Raw genomic sequence first — 26,020 nt, 5'->3', positions numbered from 1 at the left:
CACACAAAGACACACTCACACTTTGGGAGTTTTGAAGTTTGATTGGTTAATACCACAATAAACAGGAGTTCTGTCTTCTGGAAGCACTCGTGAAACTAAACTAAACAAGCAAACTAAATCCTGCTTCACTCATTCACTTGATTTTGATTTTAATTAAAAAAAAACAGGAAAATGTGTATATTACTGTGTTAAATGAAAATCGGAAATATTATATGGCTTATGGCTATGATTTAGTATTAATTTTTATTTATTTTTATTATGTTTTTAATTAAATTGGTCTTACAGTTCATATTTTCTGTAGTATATTTATTAATTCTGGTACATTTACCATAAACCAACATCTCAACCATTTGGTAGAGGCTGATATTTTAGAAATAATGTGATGTGTTGAATAAAAATGCACTGATTGTGTTAACTAGCGACATTAGGAGTTAAGAAATACAATCAAAAAAATTCTATTGCTTTGTCTTGGTGTGACAGTTAAAGGGTTTTTTGTAATACAATTTTGTCCTTTAATACAGCAGTCAGATATACAAACTGTGCCCTCAATTTGACCTGCTCAAAGAAAACACTCTTTCTGGATGTATCAAACAAAACTCATTCACAGAAGACAGCACGAGCATTTACAGCTAATAAACTCATGTCAATATTATCCCGGCTGCTTTTTGAGCGCTGACAGGCGGGTCTTACACGGCTATGATTGGTTATTGTCCTCAACGGAAAGGGCTTTAGAAATATAAGCGCTGTTCACCCATGGCGGGAAAAATACGTGATTTTTCACAGGTAATAGACACAGTGGAGAAAACTTGCACATTAGGCATGCTCATGTCTGGATCCACAGCTTTAACAGCTAAGAAGAGGGGAAAAGTTACCTTACAAACTGGCCAGCGGGTCAAATGTCCAAAGTGAGAGAGCGAGAGATAGGCAGAGGTGAAGTTTTACAACATTCCTCCCAAATAGTAAACTAGCGGCTCATGCCGCCTCGTCCTCGCGCTTCCGTCCTTCGCCATAGTATTGCGACATCGCGCATAGGAGATAAATGACGTCATCACGTAATAAGTGGTTATGGTCTATTAATGAACTGATATCAATCATTTTGACACCCCTAGTAACGAGTAACGATGCAGCACATAAAAAATATATCGGAGTAAAAGTATTAAACTCATGGAAAATATGTACTTAAGTAAAAGTGGAAGTAGGACAAAAAAATAATACTCCAGTAAAGTACAGAAACTGCCTTTTAGTACTTAAGTACAGTAGTGAAGTAGTTCTACTTCGTTACTATACATCTCTGATAACAACATTGAGTCTGTCTTAGCGCCACCTGCTGACAAAAGGCAGTTTGGCTCATAACTCAGCCAAACAATGTCCGATCTGCCTAAAACTTCACATGGTTGATAAGTTTCCTCTCCTGAAGACATCTACATGCCAATCATGAGTCACAGTTATAGCGCCACTTGCTGACAGGAGGAAGTTTGGCATAGATCTGTGATTTTCTCAGATATTTTTAATATATCGGCTTAAATTATTACTGTTCGCTGTTCTCTGTCATCCTGATGCCACCGGGCGGCGGTGAGCCCGGGTGTAATAATTTATTATTACTTTATTATTATAGTAATTTATTATTACTTTATTATTTATTAATTATTATTAATTTATTAATTATTAAAATAATAATAATTATTATTAGGGACCGAGCACCGAAACGGTGCGTAGGCCCTATTGGAATTGCTCTGTTTATTATTCTTCTTCTTCTTCTTCTTCTTCTTCTTCTTCTTCCGCGGAATGAATCGCGGTTTTGAGGGGCTAAACATGCCCGAAAACTCACGAAACTTTGCACACGCCTCAGAAGTGGCGAAAATTTACGTTTGTTATGGGCTTCGGAAGTGGGCGTGGCAAAATGACTCGACAGCGCCACCTAGAAAAATTAAACGGACGAGCCCCCGATATACGAATCACGCACATGCATGAAAATTGGCACACACCTCAAACATGCCAAAACATACGAAAAAGTCTCTTGGAGCCATATCTCAAACCCAACAGGAAGTCGTATATTTTTAACTTCCTGCGGCGAAAAAGTGGTGTTTTTGCCATTTCCAGGCGTTGTATTTTAACGAACTCCTCCTAGGGATTTTATCCGATCGACACCAAAATTGGGTTTTGTCATCTAAAGACCTTGGCGATGTTAAATTGCGAAGCTTTAGAGTTTTCATCGATGGGCGTGTCCGTGGCGGCCTCGCAAACTTTGACGATTCGCCACAAAAGAGGAAGTCGTTATAACTCAGGCATGCATTACCCGATCTGCCTCAAAATCCACAAGCTTGATAAGCGTCCTGACCTGAACACGTTTACATGCCAATATCCAGATACAGTTACAGCGCCACCTGCTGGCCACAGGAAATGACATGATTTACGGAGTAACAAACTCCTCCCACAAATTTTATCGTATCAACACCAAAATTGAGTGGTGTCATCTGAAAGCTCTAGCGATGATATATTGTAGAGATCTAGAGTTTTCGCAGAGGGGCGTGTCCGTGGCGGTATGACAAACCTCAACGCTTCGCCATGGAACAGGAAGTCCTTATAACTCAACCACACAATTTCCGATCAGCCTGAAACTTCACATGGTTGATAAACGTCATCTCTTGAACACATCCACATAACAATATTGAAGTGGGCGTGGCAAAATGACTCGACAGCGCCACCTAGAAAAATTAAACGGACGAGCCCTCGATCTACGAATCACGCACATGCACAAAAATTGGCACACACCTCAAACATGGCAAAACATACGAAAAAGTCTCTTGGAGCCATATCTCAAACCCAACAGGAAGTCAGATATTTTTAACTTCCTATGGCGAAAAAGTGGCGCTTTTGCCATTTCCAGGCGTTGTATTTTAACGAACTCCTCCTAGGGATTTTATCTGATCGACACCAAAATTGGGTTTTGTCATCTTAAAGCCTTGGCGATGTTAAATTGCGAAGCTTTAGAGTTTTCATCGATGGGCGTGTCCGTGGCGGCCTCGCAAACTTTGATGATTCGCCACAAAACAGGAAGTCTTTATAACTCTGGCATGCAATATTCGATCTGCCTCAAAATTCACACATTTAATAACAGTCCTGACTTGAACAGGTTTACGTGCCGATATCCAGTTACAGTTATAGCGCCACCTGCTGGCCACAGGAAATGACATGTTTGACACTGTAACAAACTCCTTCCACAAACTTTCCCGTATCAGCACCAAAATAGAGTGGTGTCATCTGAAAGCTCTAGCGATGATATATTGTGAAGATCTAGAGTTTTTGCAGAGGGGCGTGTCCGTGGCGGCATGACAAACCTCAACGCTTCGCCATGGAACAGGAATTTCTTATAACTCAACCACACAATGTCTGATCTGCCTGAAACTTCACATGATTGATAAAAGTCCTCTTCTGAGCACATCTACATTATAATATTGAGTCAGTCATAGCGCCACCTGCTGGCAGAAGGTAGTTTGGCTTGTAACTCGGCCACACAATGTCCGATCTGCCTGAAACTTCACATGGTTGATATAAGTCCTCTTCTGAGCACATCTACATTATAATATTGAGTCATAGTCATAGCGCCACCTGCTGGCAGAAGGTAGTTTGGCTTGTAACTCGGCCACACAATGTCCGATCTGCCTGAAACTTCACATGGTTGATGAAAGTCCTCTCTTGAGCACATTTACATAATATTATTGAGACAGAGTCATAGCGCCACCTGCTGGCAGAAGAAATTTTGGCTTGTAACTCGGTCACACAATGTCAGATCTGCATAAAATGTCACATGGTTGATGAAAGTCCTCTCCTAAACACATCTACATAATAATATTGAGTCTTTCATAGCGCCACCTGCTGGCAGAATGTAGTTTGTCTTAAAACACAATCTCCACACAATCTCTGATCTGCCTGAAACTTCACATGGTTGATAAAAGTCCGCTCCTGAACACATCCACATAACAATATTGAGTCAGTCATAACGCCACCTGCTGGCAGAAGGTAGTTTGGCTTATAACTCAGCCACACAATGTCCCATGTGCCTGAAACTTCACATGGTTGATAAGTTTCCTCTCCGGAAGACATCTACATGCCAATCTTAAGTCACAGTTATAGCGCCACCTGCTGACAGGAGGAAGTTTGGCATAAATCTGTGATTTTCTTAGATCTTTTTTTATATATTGGCTTAAATTATTATTGTTCGCTGTTCTCTGTCATCGTAAGGTCACCGGGCGGCGGTGAGCCCGGGTGCGAGGTCCCTATCATCGCTGCTTGCAGCTTTAATTATTATTATTATTCCGCCCCCTATCGGGGCACTTTTGAGGGTCTAAACATGCCCGAAAACTCATGAAAATTTGCACACACACCAAACCCGGTGTAAATAGCAGGTTGATATGGGTCTCGGAAGTGGGCGTGGCAAAACGACTCGACAGCGCCACCTAGAAAAATTAAACGGACGAGCCCCCGATCCACGAATCACACACATGCACGAAAATTGGCACACACCTCAAACACGCCAAAACATACGAAAAAGTCTCTTGGAGTCATATCTCAAACCCAACAGGAAGTCGGATATTTTTGACTTCCTGCGGCGAAAAAGTGGCGTTTTTGCCATTTCCAAGCGTTGTATTTTAACGAACTCCTCCCAGGGATTTTATCCGATCGACACCAAAATTAGGTTTTGTCATCTAAAGGCCTTGGCGATGTTAAATTGCGAAGCTTTAGAGTTTTCGTCGATGGGCGTGTCCGTGGCGGCCTCGCAAACTTTGACAATTCGCCACAAAACAGGAAGTCGTTATAACTCGGGCATGCATTATCCGATCTGCCTCAAAATTCACACGCTTGATAAGCGTCCTGACCTGAACACGTTTACATGCCACTATCCAGATACAGTTATAGCGCCACCTGCTGGCCACAGGAAATGACATGTTTTACAGTGTGACAAACTCCTCCCACAAACTTTATTGTACCAGCACCAAATTTGAGTGGTGTTATCTGAAAGCTCTAGCGATGATATATTGTGAAGATCTAGAGTTTTCGCAGAGGGGCGTGTCTGTGGCGGCATGACAAACCTCAACGCTTCGCCATGGAACAGGAAGTCCTTATAACTCAACCACACCAAGTCCGATCAGCCTAAAACTTCACATGCTTGATAAAAGTCCTTTCCCGAACACATCCCCATAACAATAGTGAAGTGGGCGTGGCAAAATGACTCGACAGCGCCACCTATAAAAATTAAACGGACGAGCCCCTGATCTACGAATCACGCACATGCACGAAAATTGGCACACACCTCAACCACGCCAAAACATACGAAAAAGTCTCTTGGAGCCATATCTCAAACCCAACAAGAAGTCGGATATTTTTAACTTCCTGCGGCAAATAAGTGGCATTTTTGCCATTTCCAGGCGTTGTATTTTAACGAACTCCTCCTAGGGATTTTATGTGATCGACACCAAAATTAGGTTTTGTCATCTAAAGGCCTTGGCGATGTTAAATTGTGAAGCTTTAGAGTTTTTGTCAATGGGCGTGTCCGTGGCGGCCTCGCAAACTTTGACGATTCGCCACAAAATCGGAAGTCATTATAACTCAGGCATGCATTATCTAATCTGCCTCAAAATTCACATGTTTAATAAGAGTCCTGACCTGAACACATTTACATGCCAATATCCAGATACAGTTACAGCGCCACCTGCTGGCCACAAGAAATGTCATGATTTACAGAGTAATAAACTCCTCCCACAAAATTTTTCGTATCAGCTCCAAGTTTGGTTGGTTGTTATCTGAAAGTTCTAGCAATTACATTTTGTTAGGGTCTGAAATTTTCACAGAAGGGCGTGTCTGTGGCAGCATGACAAACCTCAACGCTTCGCCATGGAACAGGAAGTCCTCATAACTCAACCACACAAAGTCCGATCAGCCTGAAACTTCACATGGTTGATAAAAGTCCTCCCCTGAACACATTCACATAACAATATTGAGTCACAGTCATAGCGCCACCTGATAGCAGAAGGTAGTTTGGCTTATAACTCAGCCAAACAATGTCCGATCTGCCTGAAAATTCACAGGTTAGATGAGATGCCTCTCCTAAAGACATCGACATGCCGATCTTGAGTCACAGTTATAGCGCCACCTGCTGACAGGAGGAAGTTTTGCATAAATCTGTGATTTTTCTCAGGTTCTTTATATATATCGGCTGAAATTAATATTGTTCGCTGTTCTCTGTTATCCTGAGGCTACCGGGCGGCGGTGAGCCTGGGTGCGAGGTCCCTATCATCGCTGCTTGCAGCTTTAATTATTATTATTATTCTTCTCTCCAATGAATCGCGATTTTGAGGGGCTAAACATGCCCGAAAACTCACGCAACTTTGCACACGCCTCAGAAGTGGCGAAAATTTACGTTTTTTATGGGCTTCAGAAGTGGGCGTGGCAAAATGACTCGACAGCGCCACCTAGAAAAATTAAACGGACGAGCCCCCGATCCACGAATCACGCACATGCACGAAAATTGGCACACACCTCAAACATGCCAAAACATACGAAAAAGTCTCTTGGAGCCATATCTCAAACCCAACAGGAAGTCGGATATTTTTAACTTCCTGCGGCGAAAAAGTGGCGTTTTTGCCATTTCCAGGCGTTATATTTTAACGAACTCCTCCTAGGGATTTTATCCGATCGACACCAAATTTGGGTTTTGTCATCTAAAGGCCTTGATGATGTTAAATTGCGAAGCTTTAGAGTTTTCGTCGATGGGCGTGTCCGTGGCGGCCTCGCAAACTTTGACGATTCGCCACAAAACAGGAAGTCGTTATAACTCAGGCATGCATTACCCAATCTGCCTCAAAATTCACACGCTTGATAAGCGTCCTGACCTGAACACGTGTACATGCCGATATCCAGATACAGTTATAGCGCCACCTGCTGGCTACAGGAAATGACATGTTTTACATTGTAACAAACTCCTCCCACAAATTTTATCGTATCCGCACCAAATTTAAGTGGTCTTATCTGAAAGCCCTAGCAATGATACATTGTGAAGATCTAGAGTTTTTGCAGAGGGGTGTGTCCGTGGCGGCATGACAAACCTCAACGCTTCGCCATGGAACAGGAAGTCCTTATAACTCAACCACACAATGTCCAATCTGCCTAAAACTTCAGATGGTTGATAAAAGTCCTCTCCTGAACACATCCTCATAACAATAATAAAGTGGGCGTGGCAAAATGACTCGACAGCGCCACCTATAAAAATTAAACGGACGAGCCCCTGATCTACGAATCACGCACATGCACAAAAATTGGCACACACCTCAAACATGTCAAAACATACGAAAAAGTCTCTTGGAGCCATATCTCAAACCCAACAGGAAGTCGGATATTTTGTACTTCCTGCGGCAAATAAGTGGCATTTTTGCCATTTCCAGGCTTTGTATCTTAACGAACTCCTCCTAGGGATTTTATCCTATCAACACCAAAATTGGGTTTTGTCATCTAAAGGCCTTGGCGATGTTAAATTGCGAAGCTTTAGAGGTTTTGTCGATGGGCGTGTCCGTGGCGGCCTCGCAAACTTTGACGATTCGCCACAAAACCGGACGTGATTATAACTCAGGCATGCATTATCCGATCTGCCTCAAAATTCACATGTTTAATATAAGTCCAGACCAGAACACGTTTACATGCCGATATCCAGATACAGTTATAGCGCCACCTGCTGGCCACGGGAAATGTCATTATTTACAGAGTAATAAACTCCTACCACAAATTTTTTCGTATCAGCACCAAATTTGGGTTGTGTTATCTGAAAGCTCAAGCGATGATATAATGTGAAGATCTAGAGTTTTTGAAGAGGGGCGTGTCCGTGGCGGCATGACAAACCTCAACGCTTCGCCATGGAACAGGAAGTTCTTATAACTCAACCACACAATGTCTGATCTGCCTGAAACTTCACATGGTTGATAAAAGTCCACTCCTGAACACATCCACATAACAATATTGAGTCAGTCATAACGCCACCTGCTGGCAGAAGGTAGTTTGGCTTATAACTCAGCCAAACAATGTCCGATCTGCCTGAAAATTCACAGGTTAGATGAGATGCCTCTTCTAAAGACATCTACATGCCGATCTTGAGTCACAGTTATAGCGCCACCTGCTGACAGGAGGAAGTTTGGCGTAAATCTGTGATTTTTCTCAGATTTTTTTATATATCGGCTGAAATTAATATTGTTCGCTGTTCTCTGTTATTCTGAGGCTACCGGGCGGCGGTGAGCCTGGGTGCGAGGTCCCTATCATCGCTGCTTGCAGCTTTAATTATTATTCTTCTCTCCAATGAATCGCGATTTAGAGGGGCTAAACATGCCCGAAAACTCACGCAACTTTGCACACGCCTCAGAAGTGGCGAAAATTTACGTTTGTTACAGGTCTCTGAAGTGGGCGTGGCAAAATGACTCGACAGCGCCCCCTAGAAAAATTAAACGGACAAGCCCCCGATCCACGAATCACGCACATGCACGAAAATTGGCACACACCTCAAACATGCCAAAACATACAAAAAAGTCTCTTGGAGCCATATCTCAAACCCAACAGGAAGTCGGATATTTTTAACTTCCTGCGGCGAAAAAGTGGCATTTTTGCCATTTCCAGGCGTTGTATTTTAACGAACTCCTCCTAGGGATTTTATCCGATCGACACCAAAATTGGGTTTTGTCATCTAAAGGCCTTGGCGATGTTAAATTGCGAAGCTTTAGAGTTTTCGTCGATGGGCGTGTCCGTGGCGGCCTCACAAACCTTGACGATTCGCCACAAAACAGGAAGTCATTATAACTCAGGCATGCATTATCCGATCTGCCTCAAAATTCACACGTTTAATAACAGTCCTGACCTGAACACGTTTACATGCCAATATCCAGATACAGTTATAGCGCCACCTGCTGGCCACAGGAAATGGCATGTTTTACAGTGTGACTAACTCCTCCCACAAATTTTATCGTATCAGCACCAAATTTGAGTGGTGTTATCTGAAAGCTCTAGCGATTATATATTGTGAAGATCTAGAGTTTTCGCAGAGGGGCGTGTCCGTGGCACCATGACAAGCCTCAACGCTTCGCCATGGAAGAGGAAGTCCTTATAACTCAACCACACAATGTGCGATCTGCCTGAAACTTCATGAGGTTGATAAAAGTCCTCTCCTGAACACATCTTCATAACAATATTGAAGTGGGCGTGGCAAAATGACTCGACAGCGCCACCTACAAAAACTAATCGGACGAGCCCCCGATCCACGAATCACGCACATGCACGAAAATTGGCACACACCTCAAACATGGCAAAACATACGAAAAAGTCTCTTGGAGCCATATCTCAAACCCAACAGGAAGTCGGTTATTTTTAACTTCCTGCGGCGAAAAAGTGGCATTTTTGCCTTTTCCAGGCGTTGTATTTTAACGAACTCCTCCTAGGGATTTTATCTTATCAACACCAAATTTTGGTTTTGTCATCTAAAGGCCTTGGCGATGTTAAATTGCGAAGCTTTTGAGTTTTCATCGATGGGCGTGTCTGTGGCGGCCTCGCAAACTTTGACGATTCGCCACAAAACAGGAAGTCGTTATAACTCAGGCATGCATTATCCAATCTGCCTTAAAAATTCACACATTTGATAAGAGTCCTGACCTGAATACATTTATATGCTGATATCCAGATAGAGTTATAGCGCCACCTGCTGGCCACAGGAAATGACATGTTTTACATTGTAATATACTCCTTCCGCAAACTTTATTATATCAGCATCAAATTTGAGTGATGTTATTTGAAAGCTCTAGCAATGATATATTGTAAAGATCTAGAGATTTTGCAGAGGGGCGTGTCTGTGGCGGCATGACAAACCTCAACGCTTCGCCATGGAACAGGAAATGCTTATAACTCAACCACACAATGTGTGATCTGCCTGAAACTTCACAAGGTTGATCATATTCCTCTCCTGAACACATCCACATAACAATATTGAGCCTGTCATAGCGCCACCTTCTGGCAGAAGGTAGTTTGGCTTGTAACTCAACCACACAATGTCCGGTCTGCGTGAAACTTCACATGGTTGATGAAAGTCCTCTCCTAAGCACATCTACAAAATGATATTGAGTCTGTCATAGCGCCACCTGCTGATAGAAGGTATTTTGGCTTATAACTCAGCCACATGATCTCTGATCTGCCTGAAACTTCACATGGTTGATTAAATTCTTCTCCTGAAGACATCTACATTGCAATATTGAGTCACAGTCATAGCGCCACCTGCTGGCAGAAGATAGTTTGGCTTATAACTCAGCCACACAAATTCTGACCAGCCTGAAAATTTACATGGTTGATTAAAATCCTCTCCTAAAGACATCTACATGCCAATATCGAGTCACAGTCATAGCGCCACCTGCTGGCAACAGGAAATTACATATAACTCAGCCAAACAATGTCCGATCTGGCTGAAAATTCACATGGTTGATAAAATTCCTCTACTGAAGGCATCTACATGCAAATCTTGAGTCAGAGTTATAACGCCACCTGCTGACAAGAGAAAGTTTGGCATGAATGAGTGATTTTCTCAGGTTCTATATATAAATCGGCTTAAATTAATATTGTTCGCTGTTTTCTGTCATCCTGAGGCCAACAGGCGTTGAGCCCGGGTGCGAGGTCCCTTTCATCGCTGCTTGCAGCTTTAATTATTATTATTAGGGACCGAGCACCGAAACGGTGCGTAGGCCCTATTGGAATTGCTCTGTTTTTAGGGACCGAGCACCGAACGGTGCAAGGCCCTATTGGAATTGCTCCGTTTATTATTATTATTCTTCCGACTTCTTCCGCGGAATGAATCGCAGTTTTGAGGGGCTAAACATGCCCGAAAACTCACGAAACTTTGCACACGGCTCAGAAGTGGCGAATATTTACGTTTGTTATGGGCTTCGGAAGTGGGCGTGGCAAAATGACTCGACAGCGCCACCTAGAAAAATTAAATCGACGAGCCCCCGATCCACGAATCACGCACTTGCACGAAAATTGGCACACACCTCAAACACACCAAAACATACGAAAAAGTCTCAAGGAGCCATATCTCAAACCCAACAGGAAGTCGGATATTTTTAACTTCCTGCGGCGAAAAAGTGGCGTTTTTGCCATTTCCAGGCGTTGTATTTTAACGAACTCCTCCTAGGGATTTTATCCGATCGACACCAAAATTGAGTTTTGTCATCTAAAGGCCTTGGCGATGTTAAATTGCGAAGCTTTAGAGTTTTCGTCGATGGGCGTGTCCGTGGCGGCCTCGCAAAATTTGACGATTCGCCACAAAACAGGAAGTCGCTATAACTTAGGCATGCATTATCCGATCTGCCTCAAAATTCACACGTTTGATAAGCGTCCTGACCTGAACACGTTTACATGCCAATATCCAGATACAGTTATAGCGCCACCTGCTGGCCACAGGAAATGACATGTTTTACACTGTAACGAACTCCTCCCACAAATTTTATCGTATCAGCACCAAATTTGAGTGGTGTCATCTGAAAGCTCTAGCGATGATATATTGTGAAGATCTAGAGTTTTCGCAGAGGGGCGTGTCTGTGGCGGCATGACAAACCTCAACGCTTCGCCATGGAACTGGAAGTCCTTATACCTCAACCACACAATGTCCGATCTGCCTGAAACTTCACAGGGTTGATAAAAGTCCTCTCCTGAACACATATACGTGCCAATATTGAGTCAGTCATAGCGCCACCTATTGACAGAAGGTAGTTTTGCTTATAACTCAGCTACACAATGTCCAATCAGCCTGAAACTTAACAAGGTTCATTAAATTCCTCTCCTGAAGACATCTACATGCCAATATTGAGTCACAGTCATAGCGCCACCTGCTTGCAACAGGTAGTTTTGCTTATAACTCAGCTACACAATGTCCGATCTGCGTGAAACTTCACATGGTTGATAAAAGTCTTCTCCTGAACACATCTACATAACATTATTGAGTCAGTCATTGCGCCACCTGCTGGCAGAAGGTAGTTTGGCTTATATTTCAGCCACACAATGTCTGATCTGCCTGAAACTTCACATGGTTGATTAAATTCCATTACTGAAGGCATCTACATGCCAATCTTAAGTCACAGTTACAGCGCCACCTGCTGGCAGATGGTAGTTTGCATTGTAACTCAACCACACAAAGTCCGATCTGCCTGAAACTTCCCATGGTTGATAAAAGTCCTCTCTTGAACACATCTACATAACAATAATGAGTCTAGCATAGCGCCATCTGCTGGCAGAAGGAAGTTTGCCTTATAACTCAGCCACACAATGTCAGAACTGCCTGAAAATTCACATGGTTGATAAGATTCCTCTCCTGAAGACATCTAAATGCCAATCTTGAGTCACATTTATAGCGCCACCTGCTGACAGGAGGAAGTTTGGCATAAATCTGTGATTTTCCCAGGTTCTTTATATATATTGGCTTAAATTATTGTTGTTCGCTCTTCTCTGTCATCTTGAGGCCACTGGGCGGCGGTGAGCCCGGGTGCGAGGTCCCTATCATCGCTGCTTGCAGCTTTAATTAGGGACCGAGCACCGAACGGTGCAAGGCCCTATTGGAATTGCTCCGTTTATTAGGGACCGAGCACCGAACGGTGCAAGGCCCTATTGGAATTGCTCCGTTTATTATTATTATTCTTTTCCGGAATGAATCGCGATTTTGAGGGCCTTACCATGCCCGAAAACTCACGAAACTTTGCACACACCTCAGAAGTGGCGAAAATTTACGTTTGTTATGGGTTTTGGTAATGGGCGTGGCAAAATGACTCGACAGCGCCACCTAGAAAAATTAACCGGACAAGCCCCCGATCCACGAATCACGCACATGCAAGAAAATCGGCACACACCTCAAACATGCCAAAACATACGAAAAAGTCTCTTGGAGCCATATCTCAAACCCAACAGGAAGTCGGATATTTTTAACTTCCTGCGGCGAAAAAGTGGCGTTTTTGCCATTTCCAGGCGTTGTATTTTAACGAACTCCTCCTAGGGATTGTATCTGATCGACACCAAAATTGGGTTTTGTCATCTAAAGGCCTTGGCGATGTTAAATTGCGAAGCTTTAGAGTTTTCGTCGATGGGCGTGTCCATGGCGGCCTCGCAAACTTTGATGATTCGCCACAAAACAGGAAGTCGTTATAACTCAGGCATGCATTATCCGATCTGCCTCAAAATTCGCACGTTTGATAAGAGTCCTGACCTGAACAGGTTTACATGCCGATATCCAGATACAGTTATAGCGCCACCTACTGGCCACAGGAAATGACATGTTTTACACTGTAACAAACTCCTCCTACAAATTTTTTCGTATCAGCACCAAATTTAGGTGGTGTCATCTGAAAGCTCTAGCGATGATATATTGTGAAGATCTAGAGTTTTCGGAGAGGGGCGTGTCCATGGCGGCATGACAAACCTCAACGGTTCGCCATGTAACAGGAAGTCCTTATAACTCAACCACACAAAGTCCGATCTGCCTGAAACTTAACATAGTTGATAAAAGTCCTCTCCTGAACACATCCCCATAACAATATTGAAGTGGGCGTGGCAAAATGACTTGACAGCGCCACCTAGAATAATTAAACGGACGAGCCCCTGATCTACGAATCACACACATGCACGAAAATTGACACACACCTCAAACATGCCAAAACATACAAAAAAGTCTCTTGGAGCCATATCTCAAACCCAACAGGAAGTCGGATATTTTTAACTTCCTGCGGCAAATAAGTGGCATTTTTGCCATTTCCAGGCGTTGTATCTTAACGAACTCCTCCTAGGGATTTTATCCGATCAACACCAAAATTGGGTTTGGTCATCAAAAGGCCTTGGCGATGTTAAATTGCAAAGCTTTAGAGTTTTTGTCGATGGGCGTGTCTGTGGCGGCCTCGCAAACTTTGATGATTCGCCATAAAACCGGAAGTCATTATAACTCAGGCATGCATTATCCAATCTGCCTCAAAATTCACATGTTTAATAAGAGTCCATACCAGAACACGTTTACATGCCAATATCCAGATACAGTTATAGCGCCACCTGCTGGCCACAGGAAATTACACTATTTACGGAGTAACAAACTCCTCCCACAAATTTTATCGTATCAGCACCAAAACTGGGGTGTTGTTATCTGAAAGCTCTAGCGATGATATATTGTAAAGATCTAGAGTTTTCACCGAGGGGCGTGTCTGTGGCGGCATGACAAACCTCAACGCTTCGCCATGGAACAGAAAGTCCTTATAACTCAACCACACAATGTCCGACCTGCCTGAAACTTCACATGGTTGATAAAAGTCCTCTCCTGAACACATCTACATAATAATATTGAGTCTGTCATAGCGTCACCTGCTGGCAGATAGTAGTTTGGCTTACAAATTAGTCCCACAATGTCTGATCTGCCTGAAACTTTACATGGTTGTTTAAAATCCTCTCCTGAACACATGTACATAATAATATTGAGTCTGTCATAGCGCCACCTGCTGGCAACAGAAAGTTTGGCTTATAACTCAGCCACACAATGTCTGAACTGCTTGAAACTTCACATGGTTGATTAAATTCCTCTCCTGAACACATTTACATGCCAATATTAAGTCTGTCATAGCGCCGCCTGCTGGCAGAAGGTAGTTTGGCTTACAACTCAGCCCCACAATGTCTGATCAGCCTGAAACTTCACATGGTTTAGTAAAATCCTCTCCTGAACACATCTACATGCCAATATTGAGACACAGTCATAGCGCCACCTGCTGACTGGAGAAAGTTAGGCATAAATCTGTGATTTTCTCTGGTTCTTTTTATATATCGGCTTAAGTTATTATTGTTCGCTGTTCTTTGTCATCCGGAGGCCACGGGCGGGGGTGAGCCCGGGTGCGAGGTCCCTATCATCGCTGCTTGCAGCTTTAATTATTAGGGACCGAGCACCAAACGGTGCAAGGCCCTATTGGAATTGCTCCGTTTATTATTATTATTCTTTTCCGGAATGAATCGCGATTTTGAGGGCCTTACCATGCCCGAAAACTCACGAAACTTTGCACACACCTCAGAAGTGGCAAAAATTTACGTTTGTTACGGGTTTTGGAAATGGGCGTGGCAAAATGACTCAACAGCGCCACCTAGAAAAATTAACCGGACAAGCCCCCGATCCACGAATCACGCACATGCAAGAAAATCGGCACACACCTCAAACATGCCAAAACATACAAAAAAGTCTCTTGGAGCCATATCTCAAACCCAACAGGAAGTTGGATATTTTTAACTTCCTGCGGCGAAAAAGTGGCGTTTTTGCCATTTCCAGGCGTTGTATTTTAACGAACTCCTCCTAGGGATTTTATCCGATCGACACCAAAATTGGGTTTTGTCATCTAAAGGCCTTGGCGATGTTAAATTGCGAAGCTTTAGAGTTTTCATCGATGGGCGTGTCCGTGGCGGCCTCGCAAACTTTGACGATTCGCCACAAAACAGGAAGTCGATATAACTCAGGCATGCATTATCCGATCTGCCTCAAAATTCGCATGTTTGATAAGAGTCCTGACCTGAACACGTTTACATGCCGATATCCAGATACAGTTATAGTGCCACCTACAGGCCACAGGAAATGACATGTTTTACACTGTAACAAACTCCTCCTACAAATTTTTTCGTATCAGCACCAAATTTGGGTGGTGTTATCTGAAAGCCCTAGCGATGATATATTGTGAAGATCTAGAGTTTTCACAGAGGGGCGTGTCCGTGGCGGCATGACAAACCTCAACGCTTCGCCATGGAACAGGAAGTCCTTATAACTCAACCACACAAAGTCCGATCTGCCTGAAACTTCACATAGTTGATAAAAGTCCTCTCCTGAACACATCCCCATAACAATATTGAAGTGGGCGTGGCAAAATGACTCGACAGCGCCACCTATAATAATTAAACGGACGAGCCCCTGATCTACGAATCACACACATGCACGAAAATTGACACACACCTCAAACACGCCAAAACATACGAAAAAGTCTCTTGGAGCCATACCTCAAACCCAACAGGAAGTCGGATATTTTTAACTTCCTGCGGCAAATAAGTGGCATTTTTGCCATTTCCAGGCGTTGTATCTTAACGAACTCCTCCTAGGGATTTTATCCGATCGACACCAAAATTTGGTTTTGTCATCAAAAGGCCTTGGCGATAATAAATTGCGAAGCTTTAGAGTTTTTGTCGATGGGCGTGTCTGTGGCGGCCTCGCAAACTTTGATGATTCGCCTCAAAACCGGAAGTCATTATATCTCAGGCATGCATTATCCAATCTGCCTCAAAATTCACATGTATGATAAGAGTCCTGACCTGAACACGTTTACATGCCGATATCCAGATACAGTTATAGTGCCACCTACAGGCCACAGGAAATGACATGTTTTAAGCTGTAACAAACTCCTCCTACAAATTTTTTCGTATCAGCACCAAATTTGGGTGGTGTCATCTGAAAGCTTTAGTGATGATATATTGTGAAGATCTAGAGTTTTCACTGAGGGGCGTGTCTGTGGCGGCATGACAAACCTCAACGCTTCGCCATGGAACAGAAAGTCCTTATAACTCAACCACACATTGTCCGATCTGCCTGAAACTTCACATGGTTGATATAAGTCCTCTCCTGAACACATCTACATAATAATATTGAGTCTGTCATAGCGCCACCTGCTGGCAGATAGTAGTTTGGCTTACAAATCAGCCCCACAATGTCTGATCTGCCTGAAACTTTACATGGTTGTTTAAAATCCTCTCCTGAACACATGTACATAATAATATTGAGTCTGTCATAGCGCCACCTGCTGGCAACAGAAAGTTTGGCTTATAACTTAGCCACACAATGTCTGAACTGCTTGAAACTTCACATGGTTGATTAAATTCCTCTCCTGAACACATTTACATGCCAATATTGAGTCTGTCATAGCGCCGCCTGCTGGCAGAAGGTAGTTTGGCTTACAACTCAGCCCCACAATGTCTGATCAGCCTGAAACTTCACATGGTTTAGTAAAATCCTCTCCTGAACACATCTACATGCCAATATTGAGACACAGTCATAGCGCCACCTGCTGACAGGAGAAAGTTAGGCATAAATCTGTGATTTTCTCTGGTTCTTTTTATATATCGGCTTAAGTTATTATTGTTCGCTGTTCTTTGTCATCCGGAGGCCACCGGCGGCGGTGAGCCCGGGTGCGAGGTCCCTATCATCGCTGCTTGCAGCTTTAATTATTATTATTATTATTCTTTTCCGGAATGAATCGCGATTTTAAGGGGCTAAACATGCCCGAAAACTCACGAAACTTTGCACACGCCTCAGAAGTGGCGAAAATTTACGTTTATTATGGGTCTCGGAAGTGGGCGTGGCAAAATGACTCGACAGCGCCACCTAGAAAACTTAAACGGACGAGCCCCCGATCCACGAATCACGCACATGCACGAAAATTGGCACACACCTCAAACATGCCAAAACATACGAAAAAGTCTCTTGGAGCCATATGTCAAACCCAACAGGAAGTCGGATATTTTTAACTTCCTGCGGCGAAAAAGTGGCATTTTTGCCATTTTCAGGCGTTGTATTTTAACGAACTCCTCCTAGGGATTTTATCCGATCGACACCAAAATTGGGTTTTATCATCTAAAGGCATGGGCAATGTTAAATTGCGAAGCTTTAGAGTTTTCGTCGATGGGCGTGTCTGTGGCGGCCTCGCAAACTTTGACAATTCGCCACAAAACAGGAAGTCGTTATAACTCAGGCATGCATTATCCGATCTGCCTCAAAATTCACACGCTTGATAAGAGTCCTGACCTGAACACGTTTACATGCCAATATCCAGATACAGTTATAGCGCCACCTGCTGGCCACAGGAAATGACATGATTTTAAAGAGTCACAAACTCCTCCCACAAATTTTATCATATCAGCACCAAAATTTGGTGGTGTTATCTGAAAGCTCTAGCGATGTTATATTGTGAAGATCTAGAGTTTTCGGAGAATGGCCTGTCCGTGGCGGCATGACAAACCTCAACGCTTCGCCATGGAACAGGAAGTCCTTATTACTCAACCACACAAAGTCCGATCTGCCTGAAACTTCACATAGTTGATACAAGTCCTCTCCTGAACACATCCCCATAACAATATTGAAGTGGGCATGGCAAAATGACTCTACAGCGCCACCTATAAAAATTAAACGGAAGAGCCCCTGATCTACGAATCACGCACATGCACGAAAACTGGCACACACCTCAAACACGTCAAAACATACAAAAAAGTCTCTTGGAGCCATAACTCAAACCCAACAGGAAGTCGGATATTTTTAACTTCCTGCGGCAAATAAGTGGTATTTTTGCCATTTCCAGGCGTTGTATCTTAACGAACTCCTCCAAGGCATTTTATCCGATCGACACCAAAATTGGGTTTTGTCATCTAAAGGCCTTGGCGATGTTAAATTGCGAAGCTTTAGAGGTTTTGTCGATGGGCGTGTCTGTGGCGGCCTCGCAAACTTTGATTCGCCACAAAACCGGAAGTCATTATATCTCAGGCATGCATTATCCGATCTGCCTCAAAATTCACATGTTTAATATAAGTCCAGACCAGAACATGCCAAAATCCAGTTGCAGTTATAGCGCCACCTGCTGGCCACAGGAAATGTCATGATTTACAGAGTAATAAACTCATCCCACAAATTTTTTCGTGTCAGCACCAAATTTGGTTGGTTGTTATCTGAAAGCTTTAGCGATGATATATTGTGAAGATCTAGAGTTTTCGCAGAGGGGCGTGTTTGTGGTGGCATGACAAACCTCAACGCTTCGCCATGAAACATGAAGTCCTTAAAACTTAACCACACAAATTCCGATCAGCCTGAAACTTCACATGGTTAATTAAATTCCTCTCCTGAATACATATAAAAATTAAACGGACGAGCCCCCGATCTACAAATCACGCACATGCACAAAAATTGGCACACACCTCAAACATGCCAAAACATATGAAAAAGTCTCTTGGAGCCATATCTCAAACTCAACAGGAAGTCGGATATTTTTAACTTCCTACGGCTAAAAAGTGGCTCTTTTGCCATTTCTAGGCGTTGTATTTTAACTAACTCCTCCTAGGGATTTTATCTGATTGACACCAAAATTGGGTTTTGCCATCTTAAAGCCTTGGTGATGTTAAATTGCGAAGCTTTAGAGTTTTCATCGATGGCTGTGTCCGTGGCAGCCTCGCAAACGTTGATGATTCGCCACAAAACAGGAAGTCGTTATAACTCAGGCATGCATCATTCGATCTGCCTCAAAATTCACACATTTAATAACAGTCCTGACCTGAACAGGTTTACGTGCCGATATCCAGTTACAGTTATAGCGCCACCTGCTGGCTACAGGAAATGACATGTTTGACACTGTAACAAACTCCTTCCACAAACTTTCCCGTATCAGCACCAAATTGAGTGGTGTCATCTGAAAGCTCTAGCGATGATATATTGTGAAGATCTAGAGTTTTTGCAGAGGGGCGTGTCTGTGGTGGCATGACAAACCTCAACGCTTCGCCATGGAACAGGAAGTCCTTATAACTACACCACACAATGTCTGATCTGCCTAAAACTTCACATGATTGATAAAAGTCCTCTCCTGAACACATCTACATAACAATATTGAGTCAGTCATAGCGCCACCTGCTGGCAGAAGGTAGATTGGCTTATAACTCAACCACACAAACTCCGATCTGCCTGAAACATCACAAGGTTAATAAAAGTCACCCCCTGAACACATCTACATAACAACATTGAGTCTGTCTTAGCGCCACCTGCTGACAAAAGGCAGTTTGGCTCATAACTCAGCCAAACAATGTCCGATCTGCCTAAAACTTCACATGGTTGATAAGTTTCCTCTCCTGAAGACATCTACATGCCAATCATGAGTCACAGTTATAGCGCCACTTGCTGACAGGAGGAAGTTTGGCATAGATCTGTGATTTTCTCAGATATTTTTAATATATCGGCTTAAATTATTACTGTTCGCTGTTCTCTGTCATCCTGATGCCACCGGGCGGCGGTGAGCCCGGGTGCGAGGTCCCTATCATCGCTGCTTGTTTATTATTAGGGACCGAGCACCGAAACGGTGCGTAGGCCCTATTGGAATTGCTCCGTTTATTATTATTATTATTATTATTATTATTATTATTCTTCTCTCCAATGAATCGCGATTTAGAGGGGCTAAACATGCCCGAAAACTCACGCAACTTTGCACACGCCTCAGAAGTGGCGAAAATTTACGTTTATTATGGGTCTCGGAAGTGGGTGTGGCAAAATGACTCGACAGCGCCACCTAGAAAAATTAAACGGACGAGCCCCCGATCCACGAATCACACACACGCACGAAAATTGGCACACACCTCAAACACACCAAAACATACGAAAAAGTCTCTTGGAGCCATATCTCAAACCCAACAGGAAGTCGGATATTTTTCACTTCCTGCAGCGAAAAAGGGCCATTTTTGCCATTTCCAGGCGTCGTATTTTAACGAACTCCTCCTAGGGATTTTATCCGATCGACACCAAAATTGGGTTTTGTCATCTAAAGGCCTTGGCGATGTTAAATTGCGAAGCTTTAGAGTTTTCGTCGATGGGCGTGTCCGTGGCAGCCTCGCAAACTTTGACGATTCGCCACAAAACAGGAAGTCATTATAACTCAGGCATGCATCATCCGATCTGCTTCAAATTTCACACGTTTGATAAGAGTCCTGACCTGAACACGTTTACATGCCCATATCCAGATATAGCTATAGCGCCACCTGCTGGCCACAGAAAATGACATGATTTACGGAGTAATAAACTCCTCCCACAAATTTTTTCGCATCAGCACCAAAATTGGGTAATGTTACCTGAAAGCTCTAGCGATAATATATTGTGAAGATCTAGAGTTTTCGCAGAGGGGCGTGTCCGTGGCGGTATGACAAACCTCAACGCTTCGCCATGGAACAGGAAGTCCTTATAACTCAACCACACAATGTCTGATCTGCCTGAAACTTCACATGGTTGATAAACGTCATCTCTTGAACACATCCACATAACAATATTGAAGTGGGCGTGGGAAAATGACTCGACAGCGCCACCTAGAAAAATTAAACGGACGAGCCCCCGAGCTACGAATCACGCACATGCACGAAAATTGGCACACACCCTAAACATGCCAAAACATACGAAAAAGTCTCTTGGAGCCATATCTCAAACCTAACAGGAAGTCAGATATTATTAACTTCCTGCGGCGAAAAAGTGGCATTTTTGCCATTTCCAGGCGTTGTATTTTAACGAACTCCTCCTAGGGATTTTATCCGATCGACACCAAAATTGGGTTTTATAATCTAAAGGCCTTGGCGATGTTAAATTGCGAAGCTTTAGAGTTTTCGTCGATGGGCGTGTCCGTGGCGGCCTCGCAAACTTTGATGATTCGCCACAAAACAGGAAGTCGTTATAACTCAGGCATGCATTATCAGATCTGCCTCAAAATTCACACATTTAATAACAGTCCTGACCTGAACAGGTTTACGTGCCGATATCCAGTTACAGTTATAGCGCCACCTGCTGGCCACAGGAAATGACATGTTAGACATTGTAACAAACTCCTTCCACAAACTTTCCTGTATCAGCACCAAAATAGAGTGGTGTCATCTGAAAGCTCTAGCGATGATATATTGTAAAGATCTAGAGTTTTTGCAGAGGGGCGTGTCCGTGGCGGCATGACAAACCTCAACGCTTCGCCATGGAACAGGAAGTACTTATAACTCGACCACACAATGTCTGATCTGCCTGAAACTTCACATGATTGATAAAAGTCCTCTCCTGAACACATCCCCAAAACAGTAATGAGTCAGTCATAACGCCACCTGCTGGCAGAAGGTAGTTTGGCTTGTAACTCGGCCATACAATGTCAGATCTGCCTAAAATGTCAAATGGTTGATGAAAGTCCTCTCCTGAGCACATTTACATAATAATATTGAGTCTTTAATAGCGCCATCTCCTGGCAGAATGTAGTTTGTCTTATAACACAATCTCCACACAATCTCGGATCAGCCTGAAACTTCACATGATTGATAAAAGTCCACTCCTGAAGACATCCACATAACAATATTGAGTCAGTCATAACGCCACCTCCTGGCAGAAGGTAGTTTGGCTTATAACTCAGCCACACAATGTCTGATTTGCCTGAAACTTTACATGGTTGTTTAAAATCCTCTCCTGAACACATGTACATAATAATATTGAGTCTGTCATAGCGCCACCTGCTGGCTACAAGAAGTTTGGCTTATAACTCAGCCACACAATGTCTGAACTGCTTAAAACTTCACATGGTTGATTAAATTCCTCTCCTGAAGACATCTACATACCAATATTGAGTCTGTCATAGCGACACCTGCTGGCAGAAGGCAATTTGGCTCATAATTCAACCACACAATGTCCGATCAGCCTGAAACTTCACATGGTGGATAAAAGTCCTCTCCTGAACACATCTACATAATAATATTGAGACACAGTTATAGCGCCACCTGCTGACAGGAGGAAGTTTGGCATAAATCTGTGATTTTCTCAGGTTCTTTATATATATCGCCATAAATTAATATTGTTCGATGTTCTCTGTCATCCTGAGGCCACCGGGCGGCGGTGAGCCCGGGTGCGAGGTCCCTATCATCGCTGCTTGCAGCTTTAATTATTATTATTATTATTATTCCGCCCCCTATCGGGGCACTTTTGAGGGTCTAAACATGCCCGAAAACTCATGAAAATTTGCACACACACCAAACCCGGTGTAAATAGCAGGTTGATATGGGTCTCGGAGGTGGGCGTGGCAAAATGACTCCACAGCGCCACCTAGAAAAATTAAACGGACAAGCCCCCGATCCACGAATCACACACATGCACGAAAATTGGCACACACCTCAAACACGCCAAAACATACGAAAAAGTCTCTTGGAGCCATATCTCAAACCCAACAGGAAGTCGGATATTTTTGACTTCCTGCGGCGAAAAAGTGGCGTTTTGGCCATTTCCAGGCGTTGTATTTTAACGAACTCCTCCTAGGGATTTTATCCGATCGACACTAAAATTGGGTTTTGTCATCTAAAGGCCATGGCGATGTTAAATTGCGAAGCTTTAGAGTTTTCGTCGATGGGCGTGTCTGTGGCGGCCTCGCAAACTTTGACGATTCGCCACAAAACAGGAAGTCGTTATAACTCAGGCATGCATTATCCGATCTGCCTCAAAATTCACACGTTTGATAAGAGTCCTGACCTGAACACGTTTACATGCCAATATCCAGATACAGAAATAGCGCCACCTACTGGCCACAGGAAATGACATGTTTTACACTGTAACAAACTCCTCCCACAAATTTTATGGTATCAGCACCAAAATTGAGTGGTGTCATCTGAAAGCTCTATCGGTGATATATTGTAAAGATCTAGAGTTTTTGCAGAGGGGTGTGTCCGTGGCGGCATCACAAACCTCAACGCTTCGCCAAGGAACGGGAAGTCCTCATAACTCAACCACACAAAGTCTGATCAGCCTGAAACTTCATATGGTTAATATACGTCATCTCTTGAACACATCCACATAACAATATTGAAGTGGGCGTGGCAAAATGACTCGACAGCGCCACCTAGAAAAATTAAACGGACGAGCCCCTGATCTACGAATCACGCACATGCACAAAAATTGGCACACACCTCAAACACGCCAAAACATACGAAAAAGTCTCTTGGAGCCATATCTCAAACCTAACAGGAAGTCGGATATTTTTAACTTCCTGCTGCAAATAAGTGGCATTTTTGCAATTTCCAGGCGTTGTATCTTAACGAACTCCTCCTAGGGATTTTATGCTATCGACACCAAAATTGGGTTTTGTCATCTAAAGGCCTTGGTGATGTTAAATTGCGGAGCTTTATAGTTTTTGTCGATGGGCGTGTCCGTGGCGGCCTCGCAAACTTTGACGATTCGCCACAAAACCGGAAGTCATTATAACTTAGGCATGCATTATCCGATCTGCCTCAAAATTCACATGTTTAATAAGAGTCCAGACCAGAACACGTTTACATGCCAATATCCAGATACAGTTATAGCGCCACCTGCTGGCCACAGGAAATGTCATGATTTAGAGAGTAATAAACTCCTCCCACTATTTTTTTGTATCAGCACCAAGTTTGGTGGGTTGTTATCTGAAAGCTTAAGTGATGATATATTGTCAAGATCTAGAGTTTTTGCAGAGGGGCGTGTCCGTGGCGGCATGACAAACCTCAACACTTCGCCGTGGAACAGGAAGTCCTTATATCTCAACCACACAAAGTCAGATCAGCCTAAAACTTCACATGGCTCATAAAAGTCCTCTTCTGAACACATCCCCAAAACAGTAATGAGTCAGTCATAACGCCACCTGCTGGCAGAAGGTAGATAGGCTTATAACTCAGCCAAACAACATCCGATCTGCCTGAAACTTCACATGGTTGATTAAATTCCATTACTGAAGGCATCTACATGCCAATCTTAAGTCACAGTTATAGCGCCACCTGCTGGCAGATGGTAGTTTGCATTATAACTCAACCACACAAAGTCCGATCTGCCTGAAAGTTCACATGGTTGATAAAAGTCCTCTCCTGAACACATCTACATAACAACATTGAGTCACAGTCATAGCGCCACCTGCTGAGAGGAGGAGGTTTGGCATAAATCTGTGATTTTCTCCGATTTTTTTAAACATATCGGCTTAAATTATTACTGTTCGCTGTTCTCTGTCATCCTGAGGCCACCGGGTGGCGGTGAGCCCGGGTGCGAGGTCCCTATCATCGCTGCTTGCAGCTTTAATTAGGGACCGAGCACCGAAACGGTGCGTAGGCCCTATTGGAATTGCTCCGTTTTTTATTATTATTATTATTATTATTATTATTATTATTCCGCCCCCTATCGGGGCACTTTTGAGGGTCTAAACATGCCCGAAAACTCATGAAAATTTGCACACACACCAAACCCGGTGTAAATAGCAGGTTGATATGGGTCTCGGAAGTGGGCGTGGCAAAATGACTCGACAGCGCCACCTAGAAAAATTAAACGGACGAGCCCCCGATCCACGAATCAAGCACATGCACGAAAATTGGCACACACCTCAAACACGCCAAAACATACGAAAAAGTCTCTTGGAGCCATATCTCAAACCCAACAGGAAGTCGGATATTTTTAACTTCCTGCGGCGAAAAAGTGGCGTTTTTGCCATTTCCAAGCGTTGTATTTTAACGAACTCCTCCTAGGGATTTTATCGGATCGACACCAAAATTGGGTTTTGTCATCTAAAGACCTTGGCGATGTTAAATTGCGAAGCTTTAGAGTTTTCATCGATGGGCGTGTCCGTGGCGGCCTCGCAAACTTTGACGATTCGCCACAAAAGAGGAAGTCGTTATAACTCAGGCATTCATTATCTGATCTGCCTCAAAATTCACACGCTTGATAAGCGTCCTGACCTGAACACGTTTACTTGCCAATATCCAGATACAGTTACAGCGCTACCTGCTGGCCACAGGAAATGACATGATTTACGGAGTTATAAACTCCTCCCATAAATTTTATCGTATCAGCACCAAAATTGAGTGGTGTTATCTGAAAGCTCTAGTGATGATATATTGTGAAGATCTAGAGTTTTCGCAGAGGGGCGTGTCCGTGGCGGTATGACAAACCTCAACACTTCGCCATGGAACAGGAAGTCCTTATAACTCAGCCACACAATGTCCGATCTGCCTGAAACTTCACATGGTTGATAAACGTCATCTCTTGAACACATCCACATAACAATATTGAAGTGGGCGTGGCAAATTGACTCGACAGCGCCACCTAGAAAAATTAAACGGACGAGCCCCCAAGCTACGAATCACGCACATGCACGAAAATTGGCACACACCTCAAACACGCCAAAACATACGAAAAAGTCTC

At 43.4% G+C, this 26,020-nt stretch overlaps 2 long non-coding RNA genes across 2 annotated transcripts in view; one reads left to right on the top strand and one right to left on the bottom strand.

Moving 5' to 3' along the window:
• Positions 1 to 1,778: 1,778 nt before the first annotated feature.
• On the bottom strand, positions 1,779 to 25,000 carry LOC141378972 (uncharacterized). Its single transcript, XR_012394819.1, has 4 exons — positions 24,743 to 25,000; positions 12,032 to 12,164; positions 7,952 to 8,161; positions 1,779 to 3,530 (listed from the first exon to the last, which is right to left on the bottom strand). It is a non-coding gene; the product is annotated as an uncharacterized lncRNA (long non-coding RNA).
• Positions 17,320 to 26,020, top strand: part of LOC141378973 (uncharacterized) — a 29,583-nt gene continuing 20,882 nt past the window's right edge. The window contains exons 1-2 of the long non-coding RNA XR_012394820.1: positions 17,320 to 19,739; positions 19,871 to 20,122. This is a non-coding gene — a long non-coding RNA (uncharacterized lncRNA). The remainder of the gene's footprint in view (positions 19,740 to 19,870; positions 20,123 to 26,020) is intronic.

The sequence above is a fragment of the Danio rerio genome, chromosome 19 (assembly GCF_049306965.1).
Source record: "Danio rerio strain Tuebingen ecotype United States chromosome 19, GRCz12tu, whole genome shotgun sequence".
Classification (NCBI taxonomy): domain Eukaryota; kingdom Metazoa; phylum Chordata; class Actinopteri; order Cypriniformes; family Danionidae; genus Danio; species Danio rerio.
Note: the sequence above shows the minus strand (reverse complement) of the source record. Positions and strands in the feature narration are given on the sequence as shown.